Genomic DNA, 18,133 nt, shown 5'->3' with positions numbered 1-18,133 from the left:
AGCCATTTGCAATTTTCTAGTTTCTGTATACTGAAAATAAAATTTCCTACTACATTATTCTAAAAATCTTAATGAGTATAAGTATTATTTCCTCAGAAGAAAATAAATAATCAAAAACAGAACCATTAGGTCATGTGCTACAGGTATCTATTTGCTTAATTTTAAATGAAAGCAACAAAACATGCTAACATTTTTATGAAGTTGTTGCAAATTTTCACATGGCCAACAAAAGCACAAGAGAGTTCCAGTATCCCCAATATCCAGTACCAACACTGAAACCAATGGCTTGGTTAGTTTCAGCCATTCAAATAAGCATGCACCACACGTCTCATTAGTCTCATTGTGGCTTTGGTCAAAGTGTTGCAGTAACTAATGATGTAGTGCACCTTTTACGTGTTTAGTTGCCACTAACTACGGATCTTCCTTGGCAAAGTATGTTTTAAATATTTTGATAAGCTTCATGAGATCTTATTTATCAACTGTTGGTTCTAATATTGTCATTACAGAGGCCTTGTTTAGAAAGTATATTCCCATTTTCTCCTTTATCACATTCTGTTGAGGTCCTTGATCCATTTGTAGTTGAGTTTTGTGCAGAGAAATGAAGACCAAATGCCATTCTTTTACACACAGTTTGATTAGCACCACTTGTTGAAAATATTTTTATCTTCAAGAAAACTAAGGTGGCTACAGTAGTGTGGGCTTAAATGTGGATCCTCCATTCTTTTCCAGTGGTCAATGTGTATATTTTTCCAGTAACATGCTGTGTTTATTATGATAGCTCTGTAATACTATTTGCAATCTGGGATGGTGATCCCTCTAGCAGTTTTTATTGTTTAGTTGTTCAGAATTATTTTGCATTTGTGAGTCTTTTGTCTTTTCATATGAAATGTTAGATTTGTTTTTTCAATTTCTGTGATGAAATCAGTGTGGAAGTTTGTCAGAAATCCAGAAATTGATCTGTCACATGATGCACCTACATCATTCTTGAACAAACGAAGATCTCTACACACAACAGATGTATCTGCTTATTCACATTCATTGTTGCTGTATTCATACTAGTCAGAAAATAGAAACAACCTGGATAGCCATCAACTGATGAACAGACAATGAAAGTGTAGTACATTATGAAATATAATATTATTCAGCTGTTAAGAAAAATGAAATTATTGATTTTTCAGGTAAATGATGGAACTGGAACAAATCATTCTGAATGAGGTAACACAGAGCCAGAAAGACAAATGCCACAATTTCTTTCATTTGTGAATATTAGCTTTATGAGAGGAAATTAGTAATTGTCCTAAGATGGCTTTCAAGGGAATGAAGATCAGCTACAGTGGTATAAAAGGTTAAAGAGGAGTAATGAAACAGTAGAAATTAAATTGGCCTAGGAGTTGGGAGGGCAGTGTACAGAAAGGAAGAAACAGAGGGATCTTGGGCTGGCAGTGCTGTGATTATATATTATAGCTTGACAAATAAAAAGCTCAGTGACAGGAATCAGTTGCTTCCTTTGAAATATTTTGCCAGTGAGGACCCATAGACTCCCAAACATTACAGGGTATTGCCAATATTTCACCCTCTAGAACTTCATTATAAGACCCTATTTCTAAACACGTGCCATATAATTTAGTCACAGCACATGAATAAATTCAGCTGGTACTCACCTTCCTGGCTTCATCCCTACTGGCTAGCTTTCATAGTGGTGGAAGTTGTTAAGTGTGCTACTAGAGGAGAAAGGAGATCTTCACAGTCACCCAGCTGCAAAACCAGGTAGGTACATAGCAACTGGCCTGGAAAGACATGCTCACTGTGTAATAGGGACACAAACATCATGGGAGTAACAAAGCCAATGTTTGGTTATAGATATTAATCTATTTGATGTATATATTATGATATTGGATATATATGATAATAATCTCTAGAAGTCCAGTGTGTTATCCATTGCACTATAGAGCTGCCTATATGCTAATAATCTATTCCTTTATTTTATAATGTTTTTGTATTTTTTAATATTAGAGTAATAAAATATTTTAAAATAGTTAGGCATGTGTTCTCCTCTCCCTAACTTTCTAGAAGATTATGTGTAGAGTTGTCAATCCTCTGAATTTTATCTCTGGATATAGACTATTAATAACACCTTAATATTTGCTATTACCATTTCATTTTGTAGAAAAGGAGTAATAATTTATATAGAGAGGTTGCCTAACTTGCCTTAAGGAAATGATAGATGCAGCATGCAAAAGCATACAGACTCTAGAATTCATGCTCTTCACCATTGTCTTGAACTCTCCCTCTCAACTATGTTCAAATTTTCTATCTCATCTGACTTCCAAGGTTTTTGTTTTGTTTTCAAGACAGAGTCTGATGAAGCCAACATAGGCTTCAAACTTATCTTGCCAAGGCTGACTTTGAACTCTTGATCTTCCTGTCTCAGCCTGCTGAGTATTGATGACAGGTATGTACTAATATCCAACTTCCATGGATTTCAAGGAAACAATACTCTCCCAGAAGGAGGCAAAGTTGTAATGTGGGCCACAGAAACATTCCCTTATGTCTTTAGATTAACTGCTGCTCATCTCCTCCCCCATAGCTTTCGTTCTCACTAACAAAATTAGGAATATTGCTTCTCAGGCTAACATGACACATTGGTGTGAACATAAATTATCAACTTCTATGCTTACTATGTCTGCATCACAATTCATTGGCAGGAAGATACTCAGTTAAAAGTTTTGCTTGGATTTAAGTCCCACTCTACAAGACAAAACTCATATCTGGTGCTGTTACTGGGGACAACTCCATGTGACTTATGAGGTCGTAGGCTCTAGAGGAGAATCTACTATTACTACTATATTCAATATATATACTATTAAGTAATTGCCTCATGACTTCTCACTATGTCTGTATTAGTGTATGTTTTAAGCCTCATCAGAGAAGCTTTCTATTGCATTAGATAGGGATCAATATACAGTCCCAACTCGTTCTTTCCTGTATGTGATTTAGAAACTTTAGTAATTTTTTTGCCTGTCTTAGTATTCACAAATGTTCTCCTAGATTATCTTCCAGAGAATGGTAATGAGAGTCTTACATATGGATTCATCACTCATTTTGGTAGATTTTTAAATCTATATGGGTTAAATTGTGCAAAAGCAAAATCTTAGTACTGAGTTTTCAGCTTATGAACACAATATGTTTCAGTTAACCTACGTCTTTCTTAATTTTTCTCCTTAGTATCTTTTAGCTATGACTTCAGTATACTTTTTCAGGTATACCTATGTAAGTCTTGATGATTTTGAAATTAATTTTATACTTTAATTTCTGACTTTTTATTTCTGGTATTTAGAAATACAATTGAGTTTTTCATATTGATCTGAAAAATTACAGCCTTCTCATTAATGAATTATAGTATTTTTATAGATTATATTGGATTTTATACTAAGTTCACTCTACATGGGAATAAAGAGTTTTTCCTCCTATGGTGTCATTTGCTTACTTATTGGCTTGTTAATTTTTTTTGCTTGCTTTATTGTATTGGGTAGCACCTAAAAGTACAATATTGAATAGACATGTGAGGTCAGATGTCTTCAGCTCTTACCAGATCTAAGGAAATGCATTTGATCCTTCACCATTAAGTGTGTTAGCAGGGTTTTTTTTTTATAGATGCCTTTGTGAGGATGACAGTTTGCTGAATGATTTTGTCAAAAACACATGCTGAATTTTGTAAAATACATTTTTTCACTTACTAAATAAGGACAACACTGTCATTATTTTCTTTCCTAATTTGTTAACATGAATTGCTACAGGTCTTTAGTTTGGAATATTTCATAGATTCCTGTATTAAATTAAACTTGATAATGATGTAGTGTCTTCACTATGTTGCCTTCTGCATGCTAAAATTATTTGAAGACTTTTTATATATATTTATAATGGACATAAATCTATCTAATGTTCCTCTACTTTGTAGTATTTTTGAACTTTTTTTAGTATTAGTGTAATACAAATTTTATAAAATTAGTTAAGTGTGTTTTCACCCCTCTTTAACTTTTTGGAAGATTATGTGCAGAGTTGGCAGTCCTCTGAATTTTATCTCTGGATCTAGGTAATATTAATAGCATATTAATATTTACTGTTATGGTATCATTTTGTAGAAGAGTAATAATTTATATAGAGAGGTTGCCTAAACTTGCCCTATGGAAATGATAGATGCAGCATGCAAAAGCGTACAGACTCTAGAATTCATGCTCTTCACTATTGTCTTGAACTCTCCCTCTCAACTATGTTCAAATTTTCTATCTCATCTGACTTCCAAGGTTTTTGTTTTGCTTTCAAGACAGAGTCTGATGAAGCCAACATAGGCTTCAAACTTATCTTGCCAAGGCTGACTTTGAACTCTTGATCTTCCTGTCTCAGCCTGCTGAGTATTGATGACAGGTATGTACTAATATCCAACTTCCATGGATTTCAAGGAAACAATACTCTCCCAGAAGGAGGCAAAGTTGTAATGTGGGCCACAGAAACATTCCCTTATGTCTTTAGATTAACTGCTGCTCATCTCTTCTCCCATAGCTTTCGTTCTCACTAACAAAATTAGGAATATTGCTTCTCAGGCTAACATGACACATTGGTGTGAACATAAATTATCAACTTCTATGCTTACTATGTCTGCATCACAATTCATTGGCAGGAAGATAGTCAATTAAAAGTTTTGCTTCTGGTATTTTTTTACATAGTGGTATGAATTTTGGGGAAGAAAATAACTGATAAGTGAATCACAGAGGTTCCTGCTTCTACTTGTAGGTTCACTGTTATCCTCTTCATCAGCACCACTTCTTGAAAACAGTGAAGGAAATGGGGAGTCAGTACAGTATTCCTCTTTACTATCATTTGGATGTTGGTTTTCAGGAGTCAGCTTTGTTAAAGAAGCCTCAGAGATGCGCTCATGTTGTTCATTTGTTTGAAGAGGATTCTGAGGTCTTTCTTGAAATGTATATTCTCATTGAGTCAATCTCATTCCACTGCCCAAAGACATTCAGCATACTGATATACTTGAAGAAATGCAAGAAGCAACAAGGATAAGGTGTTTTACAAAGTTCTAATCATAGTTTTTATTTTTCATTGCTTACCAGTTAAGAGAACTACACTGAGTATTCCATAACAGGATAGACCTATTTCTATCAGCTAAGCAGTATATGTAATGTATGTCAAGGTTCCCTTAGAAACAGAAAATACAGAATAAGTATGCAGGTATTTACATGCACACATATATACATGGACCGATACTTTATAACTACAACATTATACAAACAATATAAAGATTTTTGTTATAGAGTACTGGTATCATGAAAAGACAGGCCAATAATTTCCATAATCTTCTGTCTATGGCTGAGTACCTGAGAAAACCAGTGATTTTGGTGGTCAGAAATTTGAGAGACAGGGCATCTATATATGATTTGGCTTCCAGTCTAGGCCTGCTAGCCTATGAACTAGGAGTAGCCAGGACAGAAGAAGACGGATGACCCAGCTCTACAGTCAGGCAGTCAATTCAACCAACCTCTACATTTTTTTCTCTATTTAGGCTCTCAAAGGGTTGGATTATGCTCATCCCATTTATCCACCAATTTAAATGCTAATCGCTCCTGGAACTACCCTCACAGACACACCTAGAAATAATGTTTGTCTAGCTGTCTGGACAGAAGAAGGCTCAGTGTTAGTCTGACCCATAAATTTAACCACCGCAGTGTGATTCTATGATGAAAAAACTCCTTGTGTAGGAATAGAAACTGAAAACTTGAAGTACAGTTTAAATCACATAAGATATATGCAAAATATATCATATACAGTAAAAGTTAGTCCTCAAAATTAAAATATCAAGTACTTAATACACTTTTAAAAATATGCTTTTAAAATCAGAATGTAAACCTATTTTTAGGAAGCCTTCCCTGACTGACATCTTTCCATCCAGATTGCTCTGAGTGCTGTGCACTCAGCTGTAAAGGAATCAGTCTGCATTTGGGGGTTCATGTGCATTCAACTTCATCCCATCCTCTCTACAGACTGGTCAAGGGTAAGCAAGCTCCTCCTTTCACAGTGCCTAGAACTGGGCTCCATACAAAACAGGAACTTCATGTGTGATTATACTCTTTCATGATCTCTACTTTTTCCATTTCCCTAACAGACTGCTGTGCCTTCTCTTCAGAGCAATTTCTTTCCCCAGACTATTTAGTGTCACGATTTCTAGGAAGTCGACATTTGCAATTGCTTAAATATTTCCTGTCAAACCTCTGAGTTGTTGGAAAGATGAGCTGAACTTTAGGAGATATTATTTTCTGGAGAGAACTTTAGCCTCATTTAATACCATATCCCAAGAAAAATACATTATGCCATTTCAGGCAGATTTCAAACCTCGTGTTTATCCCTCCTCCAGTGTGCCAGCTCCTTTGCGGAATGAAATGTCTCCAAATCGCTGAGGCTGTAATTTCCATGACAGTGTCGTCCATCTCATTTCTTGCCTGTCCTTTCAGTTTTATGAAGGTTAGAGACATTCTTCCTGGGTGTTTGTCAAATTGTTTATCTACTCTGGAACCAGCAACCCACGCTCTGCTCAGAATATTTTATGCAGATTCCTTCTTCCCTTGTTCCAGGGTACCTCAAAAAGCCTGCAGCCACTATGTCAGGAAGAGAAACATCTTTGATGGCTGTTTGATTTGCTTTAAACCATATTCATTCATGCCATCTTCTGCTGCCTACTGGTTTGGCTCCAAATATATGCTGTGTCAACAAACTGGACTGTTTCTGTTTGGTCATGAGTCTGTTATGTACTTCTGTCTTACTCTAGTAAAGTGCACCTACAGGATCTGAGGCTCCACTTTATTAGTAATCAAACCTGTTGTTCTCATAAAGAGGAGGATGCACATGAATTCAGTCTGTCTCTCTCCCCTCTCCATTTCTCCCTCTCCCTCTTCTTTCTTCCCCCCACTGACTGTCATTCTTGTTCTCTCTGTTTATTCATCTCATGGATATTTTTAGGAGTTAAGTATTAGTTACCCTTCCAAAAATTTACAAGTTCAAATGAAAGGGAGCTTACACCTTTAGTCACTGATTAATGCATTCAGAAATGACTATAGAATGCGACCACATACTCAAGATTGTAGGATAGTAAAAACAAAAGAGTAAATAAAATAGTGTTCTTGATTTTGTAGAAATGCAAACATTTTGAGGAGAACAACATGGAGATTCTACTGGTGGTTAGTTTTAATTGCCAACTTGATACAACCTAAAGTCACCTGGAAAGAGAATTATAATGAAAAACCTCCAAGATCAGGTTAACCTGTGGTCATGTCTGTGGGATATTGTCTTGCTTTTGATTGATTCAGGAAGAGTCAGACTATTGTGGGCAGCACAGTCCCCACAGCATGGGGTCCTAAACAGGATAAAGGAGGAAGAAGCTAGCTGAAAGCAAGCAAGCAAACAAGCAAGCATAAGAAGCTTGTTATCTCTGCTTCTGGCTGTGGATATGATGTGACTAGGTGCTTCAGCGGCTGCCTTTATTTGCCTGAAATGATGAACTGTACTTGGAGTGGAAAGAAAAACCAAAACCAAAAAAAAGAAACCTTTCCTCACCTATGTTCCTTTCTGCCAGGATGCTTTGTCACAGCAGTAAAATGAAACTAGAAGAGAAACAAAGATGAAGTTGGCGTTTTCTGTCCAGGATTGGAAAATGATGCTTTTGGAAACTCTTATGTCTAAAAAGGATGACGTCATAGTCCAGAGTTGCTGGTCCTTCCTTGTTGCTAAAGAGGAGATCTTCTTTTCTGCAAATAATTGTTTTATTACATTTGGATAAATGTCATTCTACATTTTGGCTACACAGAAAAGTGTATTTTTGCTGCACTTTCTTATTTTTTTTATTTTTTAATTTAAATAGCTTGTTTTACATGTCAATCCCAGTTCCCTCTCCCTCCCCTCCTCCCGCACTCCCCTTCCCCCCCACCCTCCCACCCTATTGCCAAATCCTTCCACATAGGGGATATCTAGAGTCTGTCATTTCACTCTGGGTAGGGTCCAGGCATTCCCCTACGAGTCCAGGCTGAGAGAGCATCCCTCTTTGCGCTATGGGCACACGAAGACTGTTTGTATTCCAGGGATAGACACTGATCCACAGCTCAGGGCCCCAAAGGTTGCCCAGGCCTTCTCGCTGACACTCACATTTGGGGGGGTCCAGATCAGTCCCATGCTGGCCTCTCCACTGTCGCTCTGGGGTCCAAGGAGCTCTCCCCTGTTCAGATCAGCTGTCTCTGCTGGTTTTGCCAGCCCATTCTTTCCCAATTTGCTCATCACTCCTCTCTCTCTGTCACTGGGTTCCATGGGTTCAGTTCAGTGATTAATTGTGTGTTTGCCTCTGCTTCCATCAGTCACAGGATGAAGGCTCCCAGATGGTTATAGACATCAAGTTCATTATCAGGAATGGGCATTCGAGGTGGTCACTCCACTATTGCTTAGCTTGCCAATTGGTGTTATCCCTTTAGATCACTTGAAGTCACTCTGGTGCCTGATCTGTCTTCGATTCTATGATTCCCTCTTCCCCCTATTCTACCCCCATCCCCTCAACTTCCTGTTCCCCCATGACCAACTCCCTTCCTCTTCACCCCCTCTCTTCTTCCCAGGTCCCACTCCCCCCCCACCCCTTGCCGTGTTCCCCATCCATTCAGAGGATCTTGTCTCCATCCTCTTCTCTTGGGTACTATGCATATATGCATATCTTTTAGGTTCTTTCCTGTTTCCCAGACTCTCTATCAATGGAAGTGCACTTCATAAAGACCGTGAAGAAGGGATGTGAGTGTTCAGCTTAGTGTTGTTTGACAAATGAGAGAATTGCCACCATTTCAGAAGAGGGTCTTGAAAAGTGAGATGTGTTGGTATGGCGTGTTGAAGGACCACCAAATGTATCACATCTAGAACTAGCTACAACAAAACTACTCTTTGTTGCATTTATTGACTCCGATGTAAACAACAGGATATGCTGGAGAGTCTTGGCACACAGCAGTTCAAAACTACAGAGCATTGGAAACAGTGAGCATCAGTGAGAGCTAGAGTAGTTTCTCAGGCCCCAACAGAAGAACAACAAGCAGTAGGTCCACCCCAGATTGCAGAAGTTGTATCAATACTGAAGTTGTTTACCCATGAATAATCTGTTGCTCCTGGGAAGAGATGATTCCTTTCTGAAGGAAAAAAAACCTATAATTTAGACTTCCAGAATGTTCCTGAGCTATAATCAGTGACATCTGAGCACATAAAGTATTTTAAATGTAAAGAAAACAATTCCAAGAGAAAGAAAGCACCTGAAAAAATAAACAGTAGATTTGCAGCCCCTAAAAGTAAAGATATTGCTGTTATCAAACATCTCCTATTAAATAATAATAAACATGCAACATTTAAAAAGAATGTAAAAACAAGTAAATTTAGAAAAATTAGAAATGGGAGACTACAAACCTTTAAATGTATTGACTATTATTTTTGAAGTAAAAATATAATTTTAAGTTATCATTAGAAGATGATTTAAACAGCAGCCTAGAACTAGCCAAGTGGAATGGATTCCTCCAGCATAAGAAATATAACAGAAATTATAGAAAAGATACAAAAGCTTTAAAGGATAAAAGCAATTGTTTTTGTCTATATGCAATTTGAGACCAAAAGGACAGCATACACTAGAAGGGGTGAAAAAGATACAATGTGTAAATACCTTAAATTTCTAGACCAGACAACAGGAAGTATAATGTATATGGATGCATGTATATGCCTATGTATGTCCCAAAACTGAAGAACATCAGAGGATAAGTAAAAGTAAGAAAAGTCAGATGGGAAATTGCATTATTTTACACTCTTTCTATTTGTTTATTAGTTTCATTAGTTAGGCAGGTTCTCATGTATCCCGAGCTGGGCCCAAATTGCCTGTGCAGCACAGGAATACCTAGAACATCCGATCCTCCCATTTCCATGTCCCTGGTTCTTGTGGTGCAGGCATATGGTACCACACCAGGTTTAAGCAGTGCTGGGCATGACCCCAGGCTCTATGCATGTTTGACAAGCACTCTACCAACTGAGCTATGTCCTTAGCCCACAACTTGCTACTTTTAAAGCCACAATTTCTAAAAGAAAAAGATGCTAACATTTTTCTTTAATTTCTGGTCATTTTTTTTTAATTTTAGAAGCACTCTTACTTACATATCAACCCCCCCATTTTCTGGACCTCCCATCCTCCAATGCTTCCCCACCGATTCCCCCACATCTCACCCACTCCCCAAGGATAGTGAGGCCCTTCACGGGGGATCATCAAAGTCCATCACATCCTTAGAGGAAGGGTACAGACCCTCTTTCTTGTATCCTAGCTGCAACGGGATCCCTGCATAGGGAATGGGCTCTCAAAGTCCATTTGTACTCTAGGGAAAAACACTGACTCCACTCTTAGAGGTCCCATAGACTGCCCTGGCCTCCTAGCTGGAACCCACATATAGAGGGCTTGGTTCAGTCCAATGCTGATTCCTCAGCTTTACAACTATGGTCTGTGTGCTCTTACTAGGTCAGGTCAACTGTTTCCCCAGCATAGTCTTGGCTCCTTTGCTCATCCCTCCTCCCTCTCTGCAACTGGATTTCAGGAGTATGACTCAGTGTTTAGCTGTGGGTGTCTATTTCTGCTTTGACCAGCTACTGGATGAAGGCTTTAGGAATGGCAACCAAGGTAGTTATCGTTATAGGGGAAGGGTATCAAAGGCAGCCTCTCCACCACTTCCTAGATTCTTAGTTAGGATCATGCATGTGGATCCCTGAACATTTCTGCATTGCCATATCTTTCTCCAAACCTATACTGGCTCCCTCTTTCAAGGCATCTCCTTTCTTGCCCTCCTCTATTCCTCCCTTGACTAAGTCCTCCTGTACTCTTCTGTTCTCCTCCCCCTTCTCTTCTCCCCTTTTCTTTTTCATACCTCCCTTCTCTCTCTCCATGCTCCCAAATTTCTCAGGGGTTCTTGTCCCCCTCCCATTCTTCAGGGGACCATGAGTTCTTCTCTTTGGGTTCTCCTTGTTTCCTAGTTTTTCTTGTGGTGTGGATTGTAGGCTAGTAGTCTTTGTTCTTTGTCTCATATCCATATATGAGTGAGGACATACCTTGCTTGTCTTTCTGTTTTTGGGTTACTTCACTTAGGATGTTTTCTTCCAGTTCCATCCATTTGCCTTTGAATTTCAAGACTTCATTGTTTTTTTTCTCTGCTGAGTAATACTCCATTGTGTAAAATGTGCCACATTTTCTCTATCCATTCTTCAGTTGAGGGGCATCTAGGTTGCTTCCAGGTTCTGGCTATTACAAACAACACTGCTATGAACATAGTTGAACATATGTCCTTGTTGTATGAATGTGCATTCTTTGGGTATATGCCCAAAGAGGTAGACTGAGTCCCATTTTCCTGAGCAACCACTGTACTGATTTCCAAAGTGGCTGCACAAGTTTGCACTCCTCCAGCACAGAATGTCATTGGTGTTTTTGATTTAGCCATTCTGGGTAGTGTAAGATGGTATCTCGGAGTTGTTTTAGTTGCATTTCCCTAATTGTTAAGGATACTGAGTACTTTCTTAAGTCTCTTTCAGCCATTTTAGATTCCTTTATTGAGAACTCTCTATTTAGTTCTTTACCCCACTTTTTAATAGGATTGTTTGATGTTTTAGTGGCTAGTTTCTTGAGTTCCTTGTTTATTTTGGAAATCAGCCCTCTGTCTGATGTGGTAATGATAAAGTTCTTTTCCCATTCTGAGGGCTGCCATTTTGTCTTGTTGACTGTGTCCTTTGCCTTACAGAAGCCTCTCAGTTTCAGGAGGTTCCATTTATTAATTGTCAATCTCAATGTTTGTGCAAATGGCATTAAGTTCATGTATCAGTTTTGTGTAGCAGTTTGAACAAGGATACCTCCCACATTCTCTTCTAAGAGGTTCAGTGTGGCTGGACTCGTGTTGAGGTCTTTGATCCATTTGGACTTACATTTTGTGCATGGTGATAGACATGGATCTATTCGCATTCTTCTACATGCCAGCATCCAGTTATATCATCACGAATTGTTGAAGATGCTTCCTTTTTTCCATTGTATAATTTTAGCTTCTTTGTCAAAAACCAGGTTTTCGTAGTAAGCATATAATAATTAATATGTCACTGAAGCTTCTCTTTCTTTATAGAAACATCAAATTGAAAGGAATTTACATGTGGTCTCAGAACTATTTTGATAATTGCTGTTAACTATCCTTACATTTACTTTGGTGCATGGTTCATGGATCCAGTCTATCACAATGAGGAAGCTCTGGCCCTGGGTCCAGCTCTTGTCTGCAGCAGCGGGACTTGGGGCTGCTTGCTTCCATCTTGGCAGAACAGGAAGCAGGGATCTTGAGTAGAGAGAGGAAATAGTAAATAATCCTCAAGGCTCACACTGATGGCTCTAAATCCTAAGCTCTGCATCCCCAGACTCCATTATCTCTCCAAAAGCTCTGCCATCTGGGGACCAACTTTGAAAATCATGAGCCTGTGGCAGCCATTTTGGATTCAAACCATGATATGCAGTTATATTTGATATCGAGAAAAAAAAACTTCTGGTCTCCTGGGAAATATAATGTATCTGCCTCCTAGTTATTCATGAAAAAGCTGCAACATACAGATCTCTGTGAGTCTGAGAGTCTGAGACTACTTTGGTCTGTATAGCAAGCTCCAGTCTATAGGAAAAACAAATAACAAAGTGACACAGAAAAATCTTTCAAATTAGCTTACAGATTATACAAGAAACAACAATGGAAATTGAATTGCAAAAGTAAATAACAGTAAAATATGTACAAAAGTTGGAGAATGGACGAAATTGGTATAAAAATTAAAATACATCAGCTTTACCACATATTGTGAAGGCAGGCAGTGGATTTTTTTTTTTGGTTTTTCGAGACAGGGTTTCTTTGTATTGTTTTGGAGGCTGTCCTGGAACTCGCTCTGTGGACCAGGCTGGCCTCAAACTCACAGAGATCAGCCTGCCTCTGTTTCCCAAGTTGTAGGATTAAAGGTGTGTGCCACCAAAGCCTGGCGGCAGTGAATTTTTTAAGGCTCCCACTTAAAACCTTAAAGAACTATAGGATGTAATCAAAGGGAGCAGAATAAATAATATAATATAGCATAATATAATAATAGTTAAATGAAGAAATCAGTGAAACAGAAAAGCATCTGGTAAAAAGGCCAACTAGCAATAAAACATTCCTTTGACGTCAGTGGCTAAGGTGAAAGCATCTCTACTAGAATTTCCATCAGCACATGCATGGAGTTGGTATCTCAATTAAACAATTAAAGAAGCCCTCAGAAAATGGAAAGATCTCCCATGCTCTTGGATAGGTAGGATCAATATAGTAAAAATGGCAATCCTGCCAAAAGCAATCTACAGATTCAATGCTATCCCCATTAAAATCCCAGCACAATTCTTCACAGACCTTGAAAGAACAATAATCAATTTTGTATGGAAAAACAAAAGACCCAGGATAGCCAAAACAACCCTGTTCAACAAGGCAACGTCCGGAGGCATCACTATCCCTGACCTCAAGCTCTATTATAGAGCTATAGTCCTGAAAACAGTTTGGTATTGGCACAAAAATAGACAGGTAGACCAATGGAATCGAATTGAAAATCCGGGTATTAACCCACACACGTACGAACATCTGATCTTTGACAAAGAAGCTAAAAATATACAATGGAATAAAGAAAGCATCTTCAACAAATGGTGCTGGCATAATTGGAGACTGGCATGTAGAAAAATGCGGATCGATCCATGTTTATCGCCATGCACAAAACTTAAGTCCAAATGGATCAAAGACCTCAACATAAATCCAGCCACACTGAACCTCTTAGAAGAGAAAGTGGGTGGTACCCTTGAAAGAATTGGTACAGGAGACAGCTTCCTGAACATAACACCAGTAGCACAGACAGTGAGATCAACAATTAATAAATGGGACCTACTGAAACTGAGAAGCTTCTGTAAGGCAAAGGACACAGTCAGCAAGACAAAAAGGCAGCCCACAGAATGGGAAAAAATATTCACTAATCCCACATCTGACAGAGGGTTGATCTCCAAAATTTACAAAGAACTCAAGAAGCAAGTCTCCAAAACAGCAAAGGACCCAATTAAGAAGTGGGCTGCAGAACTAAATAGAGAGTTTTCAATAGAGGAGTCTAAAATGGCTGAGAGGCACTTGAGAAAGTGCTCAACATCCTTAGCCATCCGGGAAATGCAAATCAAAGCAACTCTGAGATACCATCTCACTCCTGTCAGAATGGCTAAAATCAAAAACACCAATGACAATTTATGCTGGAGAGGATGTGGTGAAAGGGGACACTCCTCCATTGCTGGTGGGAGTGCCAACTGGTTCAGCCACTTTGGAAAGCAGTATGGAGATTCCTCAGAAAAATGGGAATAAACCTACCACAAGACCCAGCAACTGCACTCTTAGGCATATATCCAAAAGATGCCCATTCATATAACAAAGATGTCTGTTCCACTATGTTCATAGCAGCTTTATTTGTAATAGCCAGAACTTGGAAGCAACCTAGATGTCCCTCACCGGAAGAATGGATAGAGAAAATGTGGTACATCTACACAATGGAGTACTATTCAGCAGAAAAAAATTATGGAATCATGAGATTCGCAGGCAAATGGATGACACTAGAAGAAACCATCCTGAGTGAGGTAACCCAGTCACAAAAAGAGAAACATGGCATGTACTCTCTCATATATGGATTTTAGACATAGATCTGGGGAGTGCCAGCCTACAATCCTATTGCCAGAGAGTCTGGGAAACAGAAACTTCATTTACTGGCTGGTTAAGTACTGAGCTGAACTCAAGAAAGCCAGTATCAGAGAGGGAGGACTGATGATCAAAGGGATTAAGACTGGGCTGGTTGAACCCCCAGAAACAGCTGACCTGACAAAGGTTAACTCGTGAATCCCAGGCATCAGCCTGGGAATCCAGCATGGGACTGATCAAGACCCCCCCGAATCTGGGTGTCAGTGAGGAGGCCTAGGTAATCTATTGAGCCTTGGACAGCAGATCAGTACCCATCCCAAGTATACACACGGACTTTGGACTCCCATTGAACAATGTGAGGTGCACTCTCACCCTGAACTCTTGGGGAAGGGTCTAGGCCCTGCCCTATATGAAATGACAGACTATGGACACCCCCATGGAGGGCCTCACCCTCCCTGGGGGAATGAGGGGATAACGGGGGGGGGATGGGGGGGAGGGCACGGGAGGAGGGGAGGGAAAGGGAGAGGGACCTCGTACTGACTTGTGAAGCAACCTTGTTTCTTATCTAAATTTAAAATGGAAAATAAAAAAAATATTAATAAAAAAAAAAGAACCAGCAAAAAAAAAAAAAGTAATAATTAAATGGGCTGAGGAACAAGCTCAGTTTGTGTAGTGCTTGCCACACATGCAGGAGGACCCAAGTTATGTTTACATAACCTATGTAAAACAAGCTCTCGAGGTCCCACGTGCTTATAATCCAAGCACTGGAAAGTGGATAAAGATGGATCCGTCGCTCACTGGTGAGTCAATCCAGCTTAATTAGTGGCCTATTCTATTCCACAAGTTTCTGCCTCAGAAATTCAAGGTGGATGGCACTTGAGGGGGGATGACACCTGAGGTCCCTCTACATGCAGACACACACACACACACACACACCCCTGACCTACATGAACATGCATACAAGGACAGCCACCTACACTAAATGAACAATTGCGTATACTGGTACTGGCCTAGGCTCTTCTAAATATAACCAAAAAATAAATCCTGCTTTCATTTAGGAAAGACTCTTTTGAATGACCCTATATTCTATAGCCAGAATTGCATTCCTGACGATGAATTTTTATATGCATTTGGAACAATGTATTATGTAGCATCCTTGGGAAAACTGGGAGCATGCTGAATCTATCATTTCCTGTGCGCATGAGGAATCTCAATGGAGAAGGAGAGGGTCATTTCACATGTACACTAGAATGAAGGTGTAAGAACATGTGTGTGTGAGGAGGAATTTCAGAAGTAAGAATGCAAGGTAGCTAAAGAAACTTGAATTGTAATCAAACACTGACTACGGAGACGAAGCAAATTTCCATTAAATGTTTATATTTTGCATTATTTGTTTGCATTGTTTATTTAAGCTTTTATTAATTCCTTTGCATATATGTTTGTCAGTGTGTATGCAGGTGTATAAGTGTGTCCAGAGTGACACACAAGTAAATGTGTGTGTGTGATCATGGAGGCCAAAGGGCAAGCGTGGGCGCTGATCAGTATTCATTGCCCACAATTATGTTTATTTGCTCTTTTGTTTGTTTGTTTGAGGTAGGCCTCTCACTGGCCTGGAATCTGTCACACGCTATAGGCCAGTCAGCCAGTGACTTCCTGGAATCTGCCTGTATCTTGTCTTCACAGTTGAAGAATGTGCACCACCACATCAGGCATTTTGAACTTGGATTGTCGGGGATCGAACTCAGGGCCTTGTGCTTGCAAGGTGAGCTTATCGCCTATTGAGTCATCTCTCTAACCAGCTGGAACATTGTTTGTTATACACCAAAACAATAACTGCCCCTAATAAGATCAAGGATGCCAACAATGATAGAAAGTCTATTTCACTCTATTGACAAGTGTCACTGAACTCAGAACTTCACATTTAAAACTTCACCAGAAAATTCACACACACACACAAAAATCAAATAAGCTTCATGTAGAATTTCAGGTTCTACATTCTTCTTCTAAAATTCAAAATTGAATGACATCAACATTTGGAATTTGTAGTGCTAATATGACATTAGGAGGGGATGTTCCACTGAGAGCAATCACATAAAAACAATTGCACAGTAAAACTACTGTTAAAATTACCTTCAGCATATGTGTGTAACAGGCATATAAAACATAATTGAATTCTGTGGTCAGAGATTGGTTTGATTCCTAGGGTAACTCATTGTATGTTTGCAAATATTCTAAAATCGGAGACAACAGTTAGAAATTTGAAACATTTCTCCTCTGGAATTTTAGATAAATTATATTCTGATTGCACTAACATTTTAATCACAGTTACCTCTGTCTTCTGAATTTGATGGCCCCGTGAGGCTCATCAGGCTGTTGAAAAGTTGATTTGTATTCTGGACACCTCTGAAGATGAGAAGTTTTCAAGTCTCCTGGTTAATGGGTAAGAATGCATGTGAATGTGATACACTCAACATCCAAAGAGGACAACTAGTGCTGAGTCAGACAATTTACCCATTACCTTGCAAGGAATATTTTCATATGTCTCAGGTTATTGGCTCTCAAGAAATTCTATTGGCATGAATATCCTTTAATTCTTTGGAAATGGCTATTCAGAGAGTGGGGTTGAGCAAATTTATTAAGCAATAACAGAAAATGATTGTACAGAACTTCAAAAACTAAGAAAACTTTACCTATAAAGAAAAGGATGATATGGGAAGTGAATTGATAAAAAGACATAAAGGAGGGAATGTAGATAGAGCAATCTTCTTACTAGGAGCAAGTGAAGGGTGGAGAGCCAGCTCAGTGACTAAAAGCACCTGCTTTTCTTCTAGGGGACCTGGGTTCAATTCCCAGCACCAACATGATGGGTCATAACCACCTGTAACTCCAGTTCCAAAGCATGTTACACCCTTTTGAGGTCTCTAAAGATAAATAAAAACGTTAATGCTTTCTCCCCTTTTCTCTCTTCTTACTATGATATTTCTAGATAGGAAAAATAAGATAAGGGAGAAAATAAATATTTATAAACAATAATCCCCCTCCCACAAAATAACTTTCTTGAAGTGAGATAAAGATCACAACAAAATTTTTATTTATTTATTTTTTAAGACAGTCTCTTGTACACAGCCTTGACTGGTGTGGCACTCACTATATATTCCAGAATTATCTCAAATCCCTGACAGTTCCTTCTTCAGCTGCCCAAGTGCCAGGATTGCAGGCATCTACAACCCACCAGGCTACAAAGAATCTTTTAATAAGTGCTCATGAATTAATGAGAAAATGCGTACAGACTGGGACACAACTGTTTTTAGAAAGTTCCCAATTCTAATGAAAGG

The 18,133-nt window shown here is 38.8% G+C and overlaps 1 long non-coding RNA gene across 1 annotated transcript; it reads left to right on the top strand.

Moving 5' to 3' along the window:
* The first annotated feature begins 16,397 nt into the window (after window positions 1–16,397).
* On the top strand, window positions 16,398–17,715 carry LOC121136715. The gene is made up of 3 exons (XR_005873786.1): window positions 16,398–16,560; window positions 17,124–17,238; window positions 17,630–17,715. It is a non-coding gene; the product is annotated as an uncharacterized LOC121136715 (long non-coding RNA).
* The last annotated feature ends 418 nt before the right edge of the window (window positions 17,716–18,133 follow it).

Source organism: Mesocricetus auratus, unplaced genomic scaffold (genome assembly GCF_017639785.1).
Source record: "Mesocricetus auratus isolate SY011 unplaced genomic scaffold, BCM_Maur_2.0 Super-Scaffold_100676, whole genome shotgun sequence".
In the NCBI taxonomy this organism is placed as follows: domain Eukaryota; kingdom Metazoa; phylum Chordata; class Mammalia; order Rodentia; family Cricetidae; genus Mesocricetus; species Mesocricetus auratus.
Note: the sequence above shows the minus strand (reverse complement) of the source record. Positions and strands in the feature narration are given on the sequence as shown.